We start from the raw sequence: 21,553 nt of genomic DNA on the forward strand, positions 1-21,553 counted from the left end.
CACTTAAACATATCTTAATTAATCTAATTAGCTTTCTCGGTATTCCAAGTTCTGTAAGAACGGTGTAAATCTTCACCATCGCCGAAACAAAAAAAAAAAAAAAAAAAAAAAAAACATGTGTCGATTATTTTTCGATGTTCCACAAGTGTGCAAAGTTTCATTCAGATCGGTGATTGACACTTCCGTAAGTCTTCTTGTGAGATGAATAGTGATATACCAGATAGGCCCCTACCGTTTAAATCCAAATTCATTCTTCATTAGCATGGGGGTGAGGAATATGAGTAGCAAGGTATGAAATGTAAAAATCATCAAAAAAGATTTATATTAGTGTCCAGTGTCCAATTTGTTGTCTTTGGTGTCGCTGAGATGAATAGTGATAAACCCGTTGATGTTTGGACCAAAATTCATCCCTAATGGAGGGAAAAGATTAAAATACTTTCCATAAATTTATTCTCCGGGTGCAAAGAATGGGTATTTCAGCTAGTAAGTTATGATTAATCAAACAACTATCTTATAACGATTTGAATCAACCTGAATGCCAAATTTGATTCTCAATCTTAAATAAAAAAATCAAATGTTTTTATTTGTTAAACTAACTCAACAACAGATTGAGCTAGGTTATTGTGATAATGATATATAAGAAAAAAACACAATCACAAAATCGTAACGTTTCAACAACACTAACTGTACCTTCATCAGAGTTTCTACTTCTATGATTTCTAGATTCAATACTTATACCATAATGACAAAGAATGCTCATAGATAGCGAGAACCGATTTATTGTAATCGATTCAGCATTTTAGGGTTAGATTTAAGCTCCAGCTATATATCTGTACTAAAACCGGAAGTAGTAGGGACCCACTACCGCTTCTGGTTTCAGTGTTGATGTCCATAGACCAAAAACGGCAGGAGATAGCTAGAAATGAAGTTTTCAAATGAGCAGGTCCCATTTTTGACCATAGTGCATGAAGAAGATATGGATGTACTACTTCAAGTTTCAGATATTCAATATGCATAAAAAGGAATACTCCCGTACTTTCACAATAGAAACGAAACTCGCTTGTTTTTCAGTCAAAAAAAAACTAATTTTTTGGCCATACAGATATAATTTGCAGCGAATTTGGCTCACTCGTTCTCAACTCTCTCTCTCTATTTGGTCGGGGAAAAAATACGTATGACCCAGGTAGGGTTCTGGAGGTTTGCCCTCCCGAAAATCCAGATTTTCCTGTAAATTTAATCTAATTTTAGGGTTTATTTGATAATTTTCAATATAATTTAATCCCCTTATTGAATTTGGCGAACCTCCAATAGCTTTGGGTCCCTCCTGAAATAATTCTTGTATACGTACATACTATGACCTAAATACTGGTTTCTGAAATTTGCACTTCAGGTGGTTCACCGACAATATGATCCTTATTCAATGCTCTTGTGGTTGCTTCACCTATCAGTTTTTACGTTCGAATAATATGATTAGTGAGCATACAAATATGTATATATATTTGTTGTAAAATAAAGCATAAAAGAGAAGAGCTGTCCTAGACTATATTGAATATTTTTTCACTATGTGTTTCTAATATACAGTAAGTTATAAGCATTTAAGTTCAATATGTACGAGGGGGAGGCTTAAAATTTAAATGCTTTACTGTGGTTTGGATTGATTCACCATAAACAATAGGTTGTACCAAAATTAGGTTTAGTCCTAGTGTTTTTGGTACACCCTATGTCCTTACTCCGATATCGTGGGGTTTGTCAGCAGTCCTTCCGTTTCTTGCTAAATTTTTGTCCTACCAATTATCTCACAACACACCAACACACACAAAAAAAAAAATAAATAAATAAATAAAAAATAAAAAATAAAAAATAAAGTAAAAAATAAAAAAATAAGTTCTGTGCACTGGATCCCAGAGTATGGGTCCCATGTATTTTGTTATACAGAATCCACATTTTGAAACCCCAGTACGATTAACTGCGCCAATTTTTTACGGGTAAAAAGTTTTAGCGATTTTCGATAGGGAAGACACGCTTTTTCACCCATAAAACAAAATTGACACGATAAATTGTCTTGAGGTTTCGAAATTTAGATTCCATGTAACAAAATACAAGGAATCCAACCCCCTGGGTTCCGTTATGCAGATTTTTTTTTGTTGTTGTATGGTTGTGTTACATATATCTTCCCTATCCAAAATTGCTCAAGTTTTAAGACTCGCGCCCCCCCCCCCAAAAAAAATGCACGGTTAATCTTCCTGGGGTTTCGAAATTTAGATTCTTTACAAAAAAAAAATACATGGAATCTACACTGAGAAAAAAAAATTAGTTGGCGTACTTAAAAAGATAGGTTACATGCGTAATTCCTGTAGTTTTTGGACTTAACGTACAGCAGACGTATAACTGAAAACGCATGTTTTATAATACTTTCCGTATAAGTGTTCAATCTCTACGTACTTTCCGTATGAAACAATGTAGGCAGTCAGGATCTCACATACAAATGGACGTATATAACATAGAGCTGAGGAATGTAGCATAAGTATATGCATGTGATATACGGAAAACTGTTAGATGTCAGACATCCTGCAACGGCATGATGTGACATATAAGGGCAGTGCCTATGTAGCTTACGGATAGCGTATGCTCCGTACTGATTTCTATAGTAAGCAAGAGGATTCCGTATATTTGTACAATATACCGCTGTCCAGAGAACGGATTTTTCTCTGTGCATATCCTGGGTTCATTCTGCTGAAGAGAACTTTTGTTTTTTGTATGATTATGTTGCATGTATCCTCCCTATCTAAAATCGCTCGTTTTTCGCCTATAAAAAGGAATTTGAACAACGTCAATTGTTCTGGGTTTTTGAAATTTGGATTATGTATAACAAAATACATGCAATCTATACTCCGGGGTTCGCTGTACAGAACTTTATTTATTTTTTATTTATTTATTTATTTGTATGGCTGTGTTCCATGTATTCAAAATTGTTCAAGTTTTGCGTCCATAAAAATGTCACGGTTAATCGTCCTGGGGTTTCGAAATTTGCATTCCGTGTAACAAACTACACCAAATTCATACTCTGTTGATCGGTGCTCAGAACTTATTGGAGGTATTTAATAAGTTCAGAGCACTCATTGAACTTTCTAGTAGGAATTAACTTCGAAATTACACTTTCATACGGTGAATAATAATAATAATAATAATAATAATAATAATAATAATAATAATAATAATAATAATAATAATAATAATAATAATAATAATAAAGCTATAGTGCATATGACTCCAGGGTAAATTTTTTCAGATAGAAATTCATATGCGTTGAATAGCCTCTTCAGGTGTAGGCATATCAAAGATGGAGCGATATAACATTATCAAGATAATAAATCCTTATTCACAAGAGAGTACAATTTTCTATAATTATTTCATTAAAGTATTTGGTGTTTGATGTTGTTATTTTATGTGTTTAAAAACGTAAAATGCTTTTACATAAATTACAAAACAGTTGAATCATTTTCTATTTCCACTCAAATTATCCTAAAATGTTCTAAAGGTTTGATTGTAATCATTATTATTTTAATATTTTTCTACCTTCCTACTTTGGCCACTATTGTTAAACACGTTTGAAATTCACAAACAAAACCTTAATGTTTTGGACTTTTGTTGAATGTAAAGCTCAGGAAAACGAGCTAAAATAAATTTTAAAAGTTAATTTCATTGTTCCTTTTATTTCAGGAGGTCTTGTAAGTCCTTCTTACCTCTCAGAAAGAATTTTGAAACCACTGGTCTGTTGGAACTACTAAAATAATAATAATAATAATAACCTGAGACGATATTGGTTGAACCAGAGCACCCATTGAGGAACTTAATGTCGGCGCCTATGCTGGTTGTCTTCTGACATTTTTCAAAATCGTAATTGTATATACATATAATTACAAAATGTATGTTTGATTTATTTTCCGATCTATTTATGGAACAGCTTCTGAGTCTCCAGAAGAGCTGCCATTACGTTCATGCGTACGTTAATACACTGAAAAAAAATCTACCATCGCATCCATATACTGATTAGAGCGTTCACCTCCGGTGCTTGGGGTCCCTGGTTGGATCCCAGCTCGCGCCGTGTGGACTTTGTGGTGGACAAACACCGTGCTTGTGGGTTTTCTCGGGGTTCTCCCGTTTCCTCCCACTTTCTTCATTCCACCATTTCACTCATCTCTCATCATCACCGTCTCGTTTAGCCTAACCTTAATAACCGTGGGACGTAAAACTTAAAGATTTCATTTCAGTTTTCCATATACTGAATATAAAAACATAGTATCTGCAAGTCATGACCTATCATTGTCGGGGTGATATTGCCTCAAAGATATTCCCTTTCCACAAAACAAACACGCCAACACCACAATGAGAACGGGTCATCATTCAGAATAACCAACATTTGGAGGACACATGTGTTGATCTGTTTGATGAAGTACAACAGAAGTTCTAGAGAGCTGCAAATAAATAAGCACTAATGATGTTTATTTTAAACAAATATTCGCTTAAAAGCTTGGAGTAATCAAGCTGTCGTTATTGCAAACCACATATATCTCTCACGTCGTCATGCAGACGCTAATCTCTTTTGTCGGTTTCATTAGGAGATGAGAGAAACAGTCCATGTAACTCTTTAGGTAGGCATCGGTTGCAGTTTACCCACGATCTAGGCGCACCACATACATAGAAGAGGAATGCTTCCATCATTCACAGATGTTGTACGACTCAGTACACGTAAGTTTGTATACAGTAAAAGGACCGTTTTTACTTTTATCGCTATAATAATACGAGTGCATGCATGTTGTTTGCTAATTTTTCTGTAGTGTGGAGTCCTTTCAATTGTTTTCTTCTGTCGGGAATATAAATAAATTTCTTTCAACTCGCCTTCTAGTAAACGAAGCGTTTCTAGTAACATCAGTGCCCTTTTTGGATCAGTGAAAATCCACACTTACATAAACGGACTCATCAAGTGCGGGAGTATCTTAATGGGTACAACATACCTTTTGCCAGGGTATGTTATAGATTGAATGTGCAATGCATGCAACATAGGTGTACTTATTGTAACTTTGGAGAACATTTTTTTTTTCTGGACATAAATATTTCGGTTTCGACATGATAGAGCACCAGCTCATCACAGGTTTTCAACCAGACTGCAATCAGACGTCAATTTAGACTAAAGTGAATTGCGTAAGTTGAGATAGATATTTTTATGGGTACGCGGAGACAGTAATCATCCAGAAGACGTAATTATATACGTCAGTCGCCTCAGTGTATTTCTAAGATGTTTTGCATCTCATTAGAGAATGTAAAGCCAGAACAGTCTGCTGCTTAGGCTCATCGCTTGTGCTCGGTTAATGATTTCTCAAAGCTGAAAGAATTCCCCTAAAGTACAAGTAACATTTTCCGCTTCCATTAACATAATGTTTTCGCTCTTTATTTGACTTTTTTTTCTGAAATATTAAGGATATTAATTAAATATTGTACAAACTCAACCCACGAGATTAAATTCGTCATGTTGGTAGACCTTTGACATGCTATAGAGCACTGTAGTTCGGAAGTCTTCCAGAATAGGCAAACAATAATTTGTACCCTCTAGAAAAACATGAAGGCTCCCTATAAAGTATTGAAATATGATATTCCCCCTACTGTTTCGATTCTTTAAAATTATCTGTTTCGATGCTCTAGAGAAAAAATTAGAGAAATTGCTTAATTGTTAATTTCATCTATTGAAAGAAATTATTTTAATTTGAACATGAACTGGTTTATTGGTCGTTGTAGTTACAGATAGTATAGTGGATTACAGTAAGATATCTTATCCCTCACGGGATACCGACTTTGCTACCTAAATCCACAGCTCATAAATCAGAGAGAGGAGAGAAAATGACTTACGCTGCAGGTTTCAGTCCCATACTCCAGGAAGGCCAGATCTTCAATCGCTTTGTATCGGGGAGACTAGCTGCGAAGAGAGGCGATGAGAGTCAGATGCCCCCGCTGCTCCCACCCACCTTTTTATTTGGAAGTTTATCTTTGTTTTTCCCTTTTATCTAGTTACTAAAAAACACTTTAATAGTCATTTATCTGAAGGTTGGGTGTTAGCATGCGGGGTCAGGTTCTATTCCGTTATATACTGGTTTCCATCGTTTTCAGTTATTTTTACATTTTAAACTGTTTTTAACACTTAGAAATAAAGGAAAGAATTTTTGTTTGTCCTTCCTGGCGGGTACGTGACACTACCATTAGAATATTGTAAAATTCTTCTTTAGGATAGAACATAAAATGGTACATGGGATTTTTTAAACTTCCCCAATCACCTTTTATTATAAAAATTTCTCTTATATACAGTAATAATAATTACTGTCTCAAGTATTAAGTTGTTCTTTGATATTTGGTGATTTATTGTTGAGATTGTAGGAACCCAGTGACCGAGCGTCCTAGGATAACAGGATCCAAGGTGCTTTTGCGGCCAAAGAGTGTATGTAGGTATCTGTGAGAGACCGAGCATCCTAGAAAGGAGGATAAAACTGAAAGATCAGGCGTCCTAGAGAGCGGAGGTGATGTTCAATCGATGGAGATTGATGCCTTCTGCGGTGTTGGGTCTTCTTTTATCCTGAAACGTCGGCTGATTTCGTTGATCTTAGTTATTTGACGATTGTTGACGATGGTCCATGACTTCTTCTTCATGGTGTCGTCTGACGTTGTTTACAAGTAGCATGTGATGTTGGCAGTACGTGTAGATCATTGCAATACATTCTTATTACTTCTAGGGGCCACGATTGGCATATTACCAAACAGGTTCCAAATTTCGTTTGTGTTTCATCCTAAGGAAATATATTTTGTTGAGGTGATCGGGCAATACCTTAAATTAATTTCGTTTTCAAATGGTATTGTGGGCCAATTCCATGTTTCGCAAGCTATTTCACACAACGTAAAGTCTTAAGAAATATATACAATTCTTTAGGCCTTAGTAGTAGAAATTTTACTGCGATAGTCCCAGATCATATTTTCGTTTCATTTCAATTTATTTATTTATTTATTTATTTATTTATTTATTTATTTATTTATGGTATATGGTGAGCCTATTCCACGTTATATTTATACATTCATTGTCGTATCGTATCATATGGCGTAAGAAAATTGATTTTCAAGTGCCCTTTTTCGAAGGAGAAGCGGTTCTTTAGAAGCAATTCAGTGTCCAAAGAATGTGTTCCATTTCCATCCGTATCTCTCTACAAAACGGGAAGTAAGCCCCCCTTCCTATTGATCTAGTATGGCTAACTTATGTGCCTTGGTGCCCGTAGTCCCGGTTTCGATCCTCGGTGAGAGGGCATAAAAATATTATACCACAATTATTCATTCCCATCAATAATCCGTCTCCTTTATACTAAAAAGCATAATTATAGGACGTTAAACTAAAAAAAAAAAATCATTTTTCAAAATCGGAAGTAGTAGAAATTTGCTATTACTTCCGGTTTTAATATTGATCGTTTAGAACGTAAACGGTAACAGATAGCGAGAAAAGGTTTGATATGTATTCAGCATTTGAAGAGAAAAATTAATTGCCACATTTATTATATTAATTAAAACTGGAAGTGGCGGTAATCTATCATTTCCTGATTCACCGCTGATTGCCAAACTGAAAAACCTAAGACAAAGCGAGAAACATATTTTTTTTTTAAATATATATATATGGATTCAACACTGCAAGAATCTGCAACTTTATACTTTCATTGCAACCGGAAGTGGTATAAACATACGAGTACTTCTGGTTCCAATATTGGTTCCCTGAGCGAAAACGATAGTTGGAAACATTCTTTCTATTCTGATTCAGCACCCCAAGAATAGATTCATATCAACAGTTGTTCTTCTTCCACTAAGACCAAAAGTAATACTATTTCTGGTTTCAGTGTAGATCCGTCTTTTATAATAATATTTATAGTGAGAAACTGTTTTAATATGATTTCAGCGGCCGAAGAATAGTCTATTTCTGACCCTGACTCCTTTATTGCAACCGAAAGTTATAGGTATCCTATTTTAGATTTCAGGGTTTAAGTTCGAAAGTTGGCCGTCCTTTTCTGGCAACATTTTGAAAATTTACTGGACGAAATAGATAATTTGGTTGTTTGTGTACTTGATAATATGTAAAGAGAGCGGAAGTTGTGCTTATTTTTCTTTATAAGCAGTTATAAACATGGAACTATTTGGCAAGCGGATTGTGGTAAAATAACGAGCATTTGTATTTTGAGTATTTGTGCAGGTGAACAGGGACGCTCCATTTGGTATCCTTATGCAAAGACGAGAAATTACACTCTATAATTTTAACAAAATAGTTCCAACCAGTGGTTATTTCAGAAAAAGTGTTCCGGGGGGCACACGTAGTATTTCAGGGGGCACTGCTGTACTATTTTCTATATTATTATATTATAGACGTATTATTTAGGTCTCGTCCGGGGGGGGCACTCTCAGAGCTCCGGGGGAAAGCAGTGCCCCCCAAAAAACACGTCTGGAAAAAACTGGTTCCAACGTCCCTAACTCTAAGCTAACCAGATCCTCTTTATCCCTACTCACTCTATTACACTCTTTTAAAGTGGTCCTAAAAATTGATTTTTAAGTTTTCGTAGCTGTTGTTATTACGCTTTTTGTTGAAAACCAGGCGGACAAGCAACTTCGGAATAATTGCCGATTTCGGTGCTGAATCCCATAGTCTGCAAAGCAAATCTATCCCAGTTTTAAGATTGAAATATCAGAAATTAGTATCACGTTAGTTGCAGAACTAACACAACATTTATTGAATAGAAAAAACACTACCAGATGTCAGGAAAGTTGTAATTTGCCCACATCTTTCTACAGATACCACACTGTTTCATGTCAGTTAATAATTGAAAAATATTTTGTATCAATAAGCAAGGCTGCTCATTGCGCTTCATCGTTTTGTGGCCAAGTTTCTGCTTCTCAGTTTTATTTCTAATTGTAAGAAACTTATCGAATGTAGTAAATCTTATGCAGAGATTTTAATAATGTTATTTCGATGTCAGTCTTATATCTTGCTGGATTTTTCTATATATATTATTGCACATTGTTTGATATAGTTCCTAACATTCAGCTTGAAACTAGCTCTACTGATTTAACTCTTAACATGAAAGTCAGAGAATACTTTGACGTTTAATTTTATCAAAAAATATAAGATCCATGCCCGTATCCAGGGGGTCTTGGGGGAGCCAGGCCCCCTTAAATTTTGTCAGCCCCCTAAAATTTTCCCGGTAGGCTCGCAAATGAACTATAATATGGTTGGATCGGTCCCCCTCCTACATTTTTGGGCTGGCTACGGGCCTGATAAGATCTCAACTATACTCGTGTTAACTTCTGTCTATTCGTACATACCGTATTTTAAAAGGACGATGACACTCATTTTCCCATGTTTATCATCTTTCCGCCAGGTAGTGTTGTTGAAATTGTTTAAGTGTCTTTCCGGTAGATGCCACTGTATTCTGCATTCAGCATTCCATTTTGTTTTCATCTGCAATAATGGTTATGATAAAGTCGATTTGGTGCCTTCGTTTTCTTCCGTGTTTCTTGACGATATTCTTCTGGTTTTGGGACAATAGACAGTGACGCAATTAGGCTAGTTCTCGTCCGGTGAAAGAACTGGCCTTAGCCCCCCCTCCCCCCGTGACCAACCAAACATCAATGCTCCCTGACTACACCTGATATTGGCATGACAAAATAATCATCCTATTTCATTTCTTCTTCAAGTGGTAAAGCTTGATTTCAATATTCCAGTATACAGTTTAATTTTTAGTACAAAATCAAATAACAAACTAATTAGTATTTGATTGCTAAATAATGTCAGAGTAGCATACTTGACATATTCTCATAGTCTTATCATAATAACTCCAGATCACAATGTTTTTTTTAATTATATCGGGTCTAAATATGTGTAGAATGAATCTACAGTCTGTTGTTTTAGAATAGAATATTTAATTATGACAAACAGTCAAACAGTTGTCTCGAGTATTATATTCGGACATTTTGCAAATCTCTTAAATCGATGTAAGTTAAATGAAAACACAAAAGGTTGGAACTAAAATTTAACTTTGTGGGCTGTTTTTGGCTGCAAAGGTTTTTACAATGTCTTCAAAAGATAGCTTTGAAACCAACTTACGCTCTATGGATATGAACCTTGATGAATCGTTGTTGTTCCTGTTAAGTTTCTTAGGTATTTTTTTATGATATTTAGTTTGCTAAAACTCCTTTCCTTGCCTTATAGTAAAAACAAATATTTGCAAAATTTTGCACCTCCTCAATCTGGCACCCGGGTCACAAGCAAGGTTTGCCCCCTTAGTTACGTCACTGACAGTTGAAAGTGATGAAAAGCTTGACATTAAGTTTAGTTTATTTTCACAACTTTCATAAGTAATATTGTTCTCATTGCAAGCACGAGTATACTTGGGATTTTTTTTTGAGGATGAGGTCCTTCGTGGATAAGCGCTTAGCAACGCGCTTTTGGCGTGGGAGTCCCAGGTTTGATTACCGGCGGGAACTCATGTGGTTAGGATTTCACGTTAATTAGTAATTACAGTCTCATATAGCCTCGCTGCTGAAAGAGACTTAAAAGCAACTCAATTTACTTTGAGGACTTTTCAGATGCTTGAGTCTCATTCTTGGCTTGTCAACAATCAATATTATCATCACGATTTAAAATGTTCTCAAGTGATTATTTCAATTGAGTTATTAAAACAATACATTATAATCGAAACATCTTTCTGTTCAGAATCTATATGTTAAGAGATTAACTTCGTTCTCTGTAACTTAATTGTCCCAAGAAACAAGAATTATCGAAGAGGTCTCAATTGTTAGTTCCCACCATCTATCCTTCGAGTAAAGGCCACACTTGCAGTATTTCGCAAATTTCGTCCCTGTTATCTATCTACATATAAATAAAAATGAACTAGCTGAACCCGCACTGAAGATAAATAGTGACACTCATGATACCGTCTATGTCCAAGTTCAGTCACTACCGGTAATATCGATAAAAATAAGTTAGCCTTCGGTGCGAGCAGTCCCGGGTTCGATTCCCGATGGGGTCACTCGGTCGAAAATGTGTAAGTGGGCAGCCACTCTGAATGAGGTTTTCCTGGGTTTTCCTTATTCACACCAGACAAATGCCGGGGTGATACCTAATGTATAGGTCCCAGGCCGCTTCCTTCCTTCCCCAATCCTTTCTTCCTTCCCTTTCCCCGGATAGTGTGCTCGCCGAGGGACGTCATTCCTCAAATCGTGAAGGGCTAAATGGCCTTGGATGCCGAAAACCAAGAAATCTAAAAATCCTAAAATCCTAAGGAATAAGTTAGAAATTGGGGTGTGAAGAGGTGACATTATCAGTTTTTATCATTACAATCTCATTGCGATAGATATCCCGAGGAGGAAGAGGGTCAAATACTATCTATAAATCTCCTCTCATGCTCATGTGGTTCGGATTCCGCGTTAATTAGTAGGTCCCGTCTCATATAGCCTCGCTGCCGAAAGGAACGTTAAAACTCAAAATCAACTCAACCCAACTTCCTATAAATCTATTCTCCACATGCGAAGAACGATAAAGTATACAAATCACTCTTTACACATGACTACATAGCTTAACAAGCAAGGTAGATGACCAGTTTTTTTTTTTTTTTTTTTTTTTTTTTTTTTGAACAAAGCTAAACCGTCCTACTGTAGGGCTAGTGTGTATATCAAAAGTGTACACAGTCCCGGGTTTAATTCCCCGTGAGAGAAAAATGAAATTAAATTAAATCTTTGAGTTTTACGTCCCACGTTTATGCCGGTTAGACTAAAGGAGAAGGTGATTATGAATAATGGATGAAATGGTGGAATGAAGAAAGTGTGAGGAAACGGGAGAACCCCGAGAAAATCCACGCACACGGTGTTTGTCCACCCCAAGGTTCACTTGGCGGGGGCTGGGATCGAACCCGAGACCCCAAGCACCAGATGTGAACGCTCTACCACTGAGCCACCGCCCCCCCCCCCCCCGTGAGAGAACGTTAAAAATTTGAAAGTACTATGGTGGTTGGAATTCCATTTTAAACTGTAGGTACAAGTCTCATATAGCTTCGATGTTTAAAAAAAAGACGGTAAACTTCAACCAATAACAACAACAAAAAATAAAAAAAATAACAAGATTGTACAGTCTGCAACACACTGAAGAAATTTATGCAAATTTCTATTGTCGTACATTACCTTTCCTCAAACTTCCGTACGTTGTTTAAATTATATAATATATTTAGGTAAACCCAATAGAATTTTCTTATGCGTATTGTACCTTGGAAGGACAAACAAGAATCCAGTTTTTTATATGAAGATTAATGAGTGAGGATTTTGCCACACATATGCAGAAACACTCTCTCACGAATTTCCTTGCCAACTTATCTTGCACTTCACACTTGTGTTTGGACGGTTTGCGCCTGTTTCCCATCGTAGCAAAGGGGCGGATCAAGCTCTATTTTGGCCTCAGCACTCTTCGGATGAAGAATGGTCGAGTGCAGAAATGGTCAACAGCTCCCCGACACCCATTTTTCTTCGAAGCTTCTTTGATTTATGATTTTTATGTTTTTTATCCGTTCCTTTTCCGTTTAGAGTTCCTTTCGCAATCTTGGTCAATCTATTTCTACCCAACTTTGGTTTTTAAATTATCAAAAAGTTAAAAGAAAGTTAATTTGTCAACAACGGATCCTAATAATAAGTAGGTTATATAAACCATTACTTACAGATAAATAAACTTTATTTATTGCACCTCTTGGATTATAGGCGAAGAAAATTTCAACTATTTGCATTATGCTCAAAGTGGTGTATACGTTGAGTTCAGTTTATTTTGAGTTTAACGTCCCTTTCAGCAGCGAGGCTATATGAGGCGAAACCTACTGATTAACGTGGTACCCGAACTACATGAGGTTCCGCCGGGAATCAAATCCGGGTCTTCCATGTCAAAGGCGCGTACGATAACTGCTTAGGGCGTATACGTGTATACAGCACACCAGTGATAATACTCTCCTCGTTGGTGTAATGGCTACGCTGTTCGACTTTGGTGCACGGGGTCCGTGATTCAGTTCCTCGTGGAAAATTCAACGCATTACGGTGTTTAGGATTCGCAACTTAAACTGTAGGTAGGGGCCGCGGTGGCTCTGTGATAGAGCGTTCACCTCTGGTGGATAAGGTCCTTGGTTCGATCCCAGCTAGCACAAATTGAACTTTGTAGTGGATAAACATCGTGTACGCTGGTTTCCTCGGGGTTCTCCCGTTTCCTCTCACTTTGTTCATTCCACCATTTCCTTCTTTCTTATCATCACCGTCTCCTTTAGCCTAACCGGCGAAAGCGTGGAACTTAAAAATTGAAGATTTCATTTTTTAAATTGTAGGTCCAAGTATATCCTATAGTTTCGGTGTTGAAAAGGAATGACTAACTGTATTAAACTGTAACATATTATTAAGGGTTTATGGCATTGGCCATGATTTTCCTGTTCGCAATCTTCTCGTAATCGAACTTGATTTTCTCATACAACATAATCCAATTCGGTCTATAGTAAGGGGGCGATAAAGAAGGGCATCGCAGCGAGAATTAGTCCAACTTGTGATTCTTTGTTTCACCCATGTAGTGAGATTGAACACTTTGTTCGTTCTTGTTGGTAAACAAAGAGTTACGTAGGGGAAGAAGAAAAATTTATTTATTTTGTAATAATTTAGATGTAATTTATTACAAAATAAATACGAATATTATTTAAAAAGTAGTTTTACAAAGAACAAAGACAGCATGATAAGTCATCAATCACAATTGAGTTCATTTTTCTATGCAACTCTATCCATCACGACTCTGGAACTCACTAAAGAAATAATAAACACTTCTGACCAGAGTATATACACTTGTTTATTAAAAACTAAATTCCAGTGTAACAGTTTCAACAACGTAACGTTGTCTTCATCAGACACTAACTGAAAGAGATATCTTAGAGCGCAGTTATTTATACTAAAATCCGCCCCTTTGCTATAGAGGTAGATTAAAAGAAAATGTTTTAAGGCAATTGGTCAGGTATAAACAACAGGTGTGTCTGGAAAAGATAAACACAGGTGGGAGGGTAATTAAGTCAGGGCAGGTGGCCGAAAGATGACGCCCGGAGAAGTCCGACCCAGGTGGCTTCCCATGCACACAAGGACTTTCACTTTTAGTATAAATAACTGCGCTCTAAGATATCTCTTTCAGTTAGTGTCTGATGAAGACAACATTACGTTGTTGAAACTGTTACACTGGAATTTAGTTTTTAATAAACAAGTGTATATACTCTGGTCAGAAGTGTTTATTATTTCATTTTTCTAGTTGCTGCCTTAACCTACATTTTTGGGTAATTCAAATTCTGGTCACACTGTAATTTCTATGAATGGCAACACTGAAAATTCTTATGATTCGTATTTTCGGGTGTAGAGTAACATTATCTATTAACGTAGTAAGTTACATGTCATTTATTTCTTTTCAGTTACGAAAAACGAGCAAAAGAAAAATTATTAGCTTTTGAAAACTATTTAGTAGTCTACTCCCTTAAGTTTTGTCATTAACGAAAAAAAAAATTACATGGTGTATTGGAAAATTGTCTTTCATGTATGTGTGTAAACTTGCTACATTGGGTGGACTTTAGCCCCTTTACCCCTCTTATACTTGATGAATTGGAACGCCAAACAATAGGGCTATTTCTACAGAGATATGGAAGGTATCCAACAAGATTCATCAAAATAATGTATGTTTCACATGTTTTACGAGACCGTGACATATACGGAGAGACATAAAAATGCCAATCGAGTCGAATAGTAAAAACTTCACTAACGGTCGCTTCAATAAATATCTCTTTGTTATTGTATTTGACTTGTACTTTTATTGGGTTAGTGTTTTCATTTCCTAAGTTGAAATACGTAAATATAAAAGTAAATCGTGTGGAAAAATATAAGGTAAACGCTCTGTCAACTTAGCAGACTATTTTCGAACAGACGATTTTGAATCAGTGCGAAATACCATAAGGACACATTTTCAAATTGTTGCAAAATTAGGAACTTGTGTATTAAGTTATCAGAGAATTATTGAGATTCCGATAATGTATGTACCAAGAGAAAAAGTAGGCAGTTCTCAAGTCTATTTTCAACAACATGGAAAGTTTGCACCCAGTGTTCTGAAACTGGAACAAAGGTTGCGCCATGGAGGATTCTGTCAGATTTTCGTTAGAATGTGGAAAACAAAAAAATTGCAGCAACTCATTGCCTCCAAGAAGTTGTCCACATATTACGTAACACGGCAAAGGGGAAGGGGGTTCGGCCTTGCGTTACGAAGCGTGATAAGGGGGAAGGAGGGGTTTTAGGACTTCGTTACGTAACACATTTTTTGCTGTAATTTTAATTTTTATTCTCGGATTTATATGCAAAATTTTAAACAAATAATTTTATTCGGTATTAGTTTTTATAAATTAACTAGAATACCCGTTTTTCATACGGGGAGAATACGTTTCATTTTGGATATAAAGGACACCAAAACTGTCACCAATCAATTTACGGACCCCAAAAACTATGGATTCGTCACAAATATCGGCCATTTTCAATAATTTTTATACATCTGCCCCTCCCCGAGTTGCGGGACTAAATTTTAATTTAACGGCATCGAAAGTGTTCACCTCAGCGACCCCGAACATTATTGACTTGACACTAATATCGGTCATTTTCGAACATTTTTATATGCCATCCTCCCCTTCCCCCAACTTGCGTGCTGAATTTGGATTTAAACGGCATGAAAAGTGTCACTGTTTATCTCAGCGACCCCGAAACCTATGGATTTAACCCTAACATCGGTGATTTTCAATCATTTTTATATATCTCCCCCTCCCTCAAGTTCCACCTTCAGAGTGAAATGATAAGAAACATCACAGGTCAGAACTTCATCTATGTTGAAAATTTGATCGAGATCGGTCGGGTGGTTAAGAGTTATTAAGTTACAAACATAGTCACTTCTATTTTTTATATATATATGGATAAATAAATATTTCTATTGTTTTGGAAAATTGTAAATTTATATATAGCCTATATAAATTGAATCATACAGAAGGGATTCGAAGACGCACTAGACACCAGCATGAATGGCGGCGAACCCTGAGTGTATTACAGTACAATAGAACTCTTTTTGTGACTATCGCAGCATTGGATTTACGGAACACGCTTCTCCGGAGTTAGTTGTTTGTGATCGTAACTACCACCTGAAAATGCCCTCATGTTCCCACTCGTGTCGCTATTTCTGAGAATATTATTTACAACCTACGATTTGAATAATTACTCACTCTATTCTTCTAGGGCTGCGTTTCCCAACCTTTTTCAACTTGCGGCACACTGCGGGTGTTACTTGGATTCTCGCGGCACACTTATACATATTATTTGTAAATAGAAAACAAAGTGGTATTTTTTCTGTGATTATTGATCTCCTTCTCACAGAGAAGAAAGCTCCCCGTGGTAAATCATTATGCTTATTTTTAATTCTAATTTTTAAAAAATAGAAACAATCGCAATGAAATATTGGACTAAGGTTTCTAAAAATACGCTTTCTGTTTAAAAACTGTATCCAACCTTTTACTAAGAAGGAAGATCACTAAATACAAATCTCTTTTACTTTTAAAACACAAATGTAGGTAATTTGTCGAAAGGATTGGATGATATTTTAAATTTTCAAGTTGCAACAAGAAAGAAGCAATAATGGTCATCACAATGACTTCAAATACTTTTTTTCAACATTAGAAATGTACAGAACAGTAACACGGTATGAAACTTAAAATTGTAGATTCATAGTAGAGGTTCATAGTAATGTGAAATACAAATATACATTTTACCCTACGTTTTACAATTTGATGGCTATAAAATTAATAATTTTGTTTCGATTCCTCGCGGCACACCAGCGGTCCATTCACGGCACACCGGTTGGGAAACGCTGTTCTAGGGGGTTTGCATGGGAAACAGAAGAAATTCTTTTTCGTGAAATAATATTTTCCGCGACGGAACGATGATTTGCAGATCAAAATAAGAAATTAAAAACCTAATTTGTCGGATATTATCTCGTACTAAATTTTTTGGTTTTTGAATTTGAATATTTCTGAAGAAATCGAGTTTACTCGCATTCTCGCACTAATTTAGGAATTTGAAAAGAGGTAAACTGAAGTCCAAAGTCCAAAGAAGATGCTCGAAAGCTTGTTCACAAACGAGATGTTCCTGCTCCTTCACATGAGCAGCCACTTCGAATCTGTGGTCGGGGGCCGCGGTGGCTCAGTGGTAGAGCGTTTACCTCTGGTGCTTGAGGTCCTCGGTTCGATCCCAGCCCCCGCCAAGTGAACTTTGTGGTTGACAAACACCGTGTGCGTGGGTTTTCTCGGGGTTCTCCCGTTTCCTCCCACTTTCTTCATTCCTCCATTTCATTCAATACTCATCATCACCGTTTCCTTTAGCCTAACCGGCATAACTGTGGGACGTAAAACAAAGATTTCATTTCATTTCATTTCGAATCTGTGGTCGACGAGGAAGAAAATGAAATGAAATTTTGAGTTTTACGTCCCACGGTTATGCCGATTAGGCTAAAGGAGACGGTGATAATGAGTAATGAATGAAATGGTGGAGTGAAGAAAGTGGGAGGAAACGGGAGAACCCCGAGAAAACCCACGCACACGGTGTTTGTCCACCACAAAGTTCACTTGGCGGGAGCAGGGTTTGAACCTCGACGAGGAAGAGAACTTTGCATCGTCGACACTGCCGAACTGCAAATGTACGATGCATCCTAGATCCCTGGAAAAGTGGTCGATGTCAGTTCTTCAGAACCTGTTTCACCTGCATCCAAGGGCACCGATTTCTCTGTAAATTTGGGGGGACCATTCAGATGCAGAAAGTATATATATGAAGATTTTAAGACAAATTACGCTCAAATTATACCAAGTATTGTATACATACTCATAAATACAATAGGGGGGCCCACATGAGCCTTGGGGAGACCGGACCCACTCGGCCCCCCAGGGTTGCGCCCTTGGCTGCATTTTTCGGTAATAATTCCTCCTTGCCATCATTGGTGATCTAAAAGAATAGGTGGGATCTCTTTGGGGAAAACAACAATATGCAGTTTTGAAGAATTAGGAATGGTTAATTAAGCAATCTTATAAGGTTAAAATATTATTATCGTCCTACCATTTTTTAATACATACTTTGATTTATTGGCGAAAAACACTACAAATATATTCAGAATAATAGCATTTTGGATTTTTTCGGTGTTCTGTGTTCTTCTATTATCTTTCTTCCATCACTTTACTAATTCTTATCTTCACTGCTTTCTTTCACCTAGATGGAATAACCGTGGGAAATAAAACGAAAAGTTTTTTTTCCTTTTTAAGTACACTAGACAACAATTTGTCACCGTCCTCAAATTATAGGTGAACTTATATAACCTATGTGATGTAAAGAAACATTAACTTCGACAAACTCAACAAAATGGTTTCTACTTAAATATAATACTCAAATAATTTCTGTATTCTCTTGAGAACTAACCGTTGTTCTTAACTTACGAGGGAACCTATCCAAGTGTAACTCTGACTTCGAGTCGAGACTATGGCCGTTGGATACCTTGTCCCAAAAGAACGTAACACGAAAAGGGACACATACTCGATCGCAACCGTTGCGAAGATATAAGCGTGAAAAGTTAGAAATTGAGCTCCATACTATACATTACAAAGTCAGATTCCGGGTCAGATTTTTCGGAAACGGCCGGGTAAGGAAACTCAGCGAATACATATCAAATTAATGTGGGGATCCCAGCACCCTTTGAATGAAAAATTTGTGTCCCCGAGGCACTTGCAGGTCCCAGGCGGGGTCCAACTCAAAATTTGCAAATGGAACCGGGGGTCAAGTAGCATACTGTATGAAAGCTATTTTTAAATAAAAGAAGATAGAACAAATCTGAACTCTCTACGATAACCCTGTGCAAACGGGCAACTGCTCAAAATGTCAATAAAACCTACATCAGAAAATCTATAGCTCGCTTCTAAATCCATTAAGTTGCGACAATAACAAAACAGAAAAACACGTTTAAAAGTCCAGCTATTTAGAAAATCGGCATTTATTTTCGCGTTTCTAAATGGCTGCAAACTGAAAGCTACGAGGTGACTCGTGATAACGGTACTTTATGCAAAATAATATTGTCTATCGTGATCTTTTATCTCTCGGAAGATATCATATAATTACTGTAAAATTAGAGGTATTTTAATTTCGCAATGATTAGGCTTTGCAGACGAAAAATAAGTGAAAAAAAATATTGACATGAAATTTGTTGACAGTTTGGAGTAAACCTGTCTATCTAGGTTGGTAACATTCTGAAAACGCAAGAGACGAAAGCGTATAAATAAGGAAATAGAAAAAAAGGAAGATTTAAGGAAGAAAAATATCTTTTCTGTTGGAGATAAACAACTTCTCTTCATTAGATTCTTCTTCTCCTTCTTCATTCTGTTTGGAGAAAGAGAGAAAAAGGAAGAGATCTCATATCTCCAACTGCAGTTCAACGCAATCAGATAAAGAACTCAAATTTTCTTCCTTAGCGGAAGAGGGAAAATAAAAGAAGTGATGCTACTGTGTTTTAAAGATAGACAGTGCGGAAAACAAACTGAAATGTATATACTACGTATATTTATTTGCAAAGAAGTCAAGAATTGAAGTCGCAAATACGAAATTAAAAGAGGTGAATTTCTATGTGAATTTGAGACGGAAGATACCAATGAATGGCAACATTAAAGACATAATAAATATATATTAAGTTAGATTGGAGTTCTTTCGGAAACAAAAGTTTGATGTTGAAATGCAAATATAAAATAACATTTTTTTTTTCGTGAGTGTATTCTGCCTGTTTTGACGTACGTATCAGAGGTGTGTACCTTGATAAAATCAAACACTGACCACCTGTTGTCCACACAACATTGCCTGGAAAGCGTACGTTAGAAATTACCCTCAAAGATAGGAAAGTAATGAAATAGATTAGAAATATGACAGAAATTACGCATAATTACCGTAAAAGTAAAATTATTGAAGTAGTAGTTGGCAGGACGTATTATAAGGAGAAACGGAAATCGGTGAACAAAAATAGTCCAAGAGAGCAGAAAAAGCTAGGAAACGTCCTGGTGCAGTAGAGTTGGCAAATATTACATTTTCCTCGTAAGTTTCTGGCACATTTTATTATATGAAACCAGCTAAAAATTTTCTTTTAACTCTGCGAAAAACCTGTCAACCATTTCATGCAAGATGATGTAACGAAACGAAAAATTAATTTTAAAATATTTTAGTTTAACGTCCCATGTTTATGCACTTCCGGTTAAAGGAGATTATGATTAAGGCAAGTGAATGATGATGGAAGATTTAGTGGAATGGGAATGTGAGAGGAAATAGTAGTACCCTGAGAAAACCAAGGACACGATGTTGTCTACCACAAACTTTATTGACTGGAGATCGAACCATGGATCTCACACATCAGAGAAAAGGGATCAAAAAAACACTTCAGATCAGTGATGATTTTAAAGGATTTTCTCCGGGGGTGATTTCAATACAAGGCAGGGTCAAAATTAGTATTAAGAAAATACTTTGATTTAGACTGAGCACGATAGGATATACAGGGTGGCCCAAAAGTAAGTATACACCCCTGCATTGATCAAGTATAACATTTTAGTTTAGGGGTTTATTTGCTTCGGCTCTTCCGAGCTTAAGAACAAATAATGAAGAAACTAAGTCTACCTGATGGATAACAATAAGAAATCATATAAAATGCAATGAGCTGATCAGTACAGTACTGTATATCTACTTTTGGGCCACCCTGTATAATCCCAGGAGAATTTCATGGCTCCGAGAAGATTTTCTTCCTAGTTATCCCTAGAAATCATCACTGCTTCAGAGAAACGTGGAAAAGAATTGATCGTAGATGGATGTGGGAAGAGGTTACAGAGGTTTTTATGCAATAGCGAAGTTAAAATGGTTGACCATAATGATGTGTGTCAAATGTATGGGATGTGAGATATCAAATGAGACCGTAAGCACATTAAATATAATTTCTAAGGTGAACCAGTCTGTGGTGCCCACGAAACGAGACGAGATAGTTTTTTCTTTTTTCTTTTTCTTTCTTTATTTTCTTTTCTTTCTTTCTTTTTCTTTTGACAAGATGTAGCTTCTCCAATACAAGAAAACAGGCTATAGTTTTCGAAACGTAATAACGTTTTTCAAAATACATTTTCAAGGCAAGAAAACTATCACTTTACACTCTTGGCCAACAGTGGCTCCGGTTTTCAGACATCTGTAAAAGTTTGTCTCACTGTCGGAAATATCGCTAGGAAGCATATAAATTTTTCTCGTTTCGTTTTGTAAATTTATATACGAAATTTATTGCTCTGAATGCTTTCTTAACTTCATTTACAAGTTACCAGAATCATCCCACATCACAGAAGGTCCACGAAAGATACGATAT

Source organism: Thermobia domestica, chromosome 10, assembly GCF_964235325.1.
Source record: "Thermobia domestica chromosome 10, izTheDome1.hap1.1, whole genome shotgun sequence".
NCBI lineage: Eukaryota > Metazoa > Arthropoda > Insecta > Zygentoma > Lepismatidae > Thermobia > Thermobia domestica.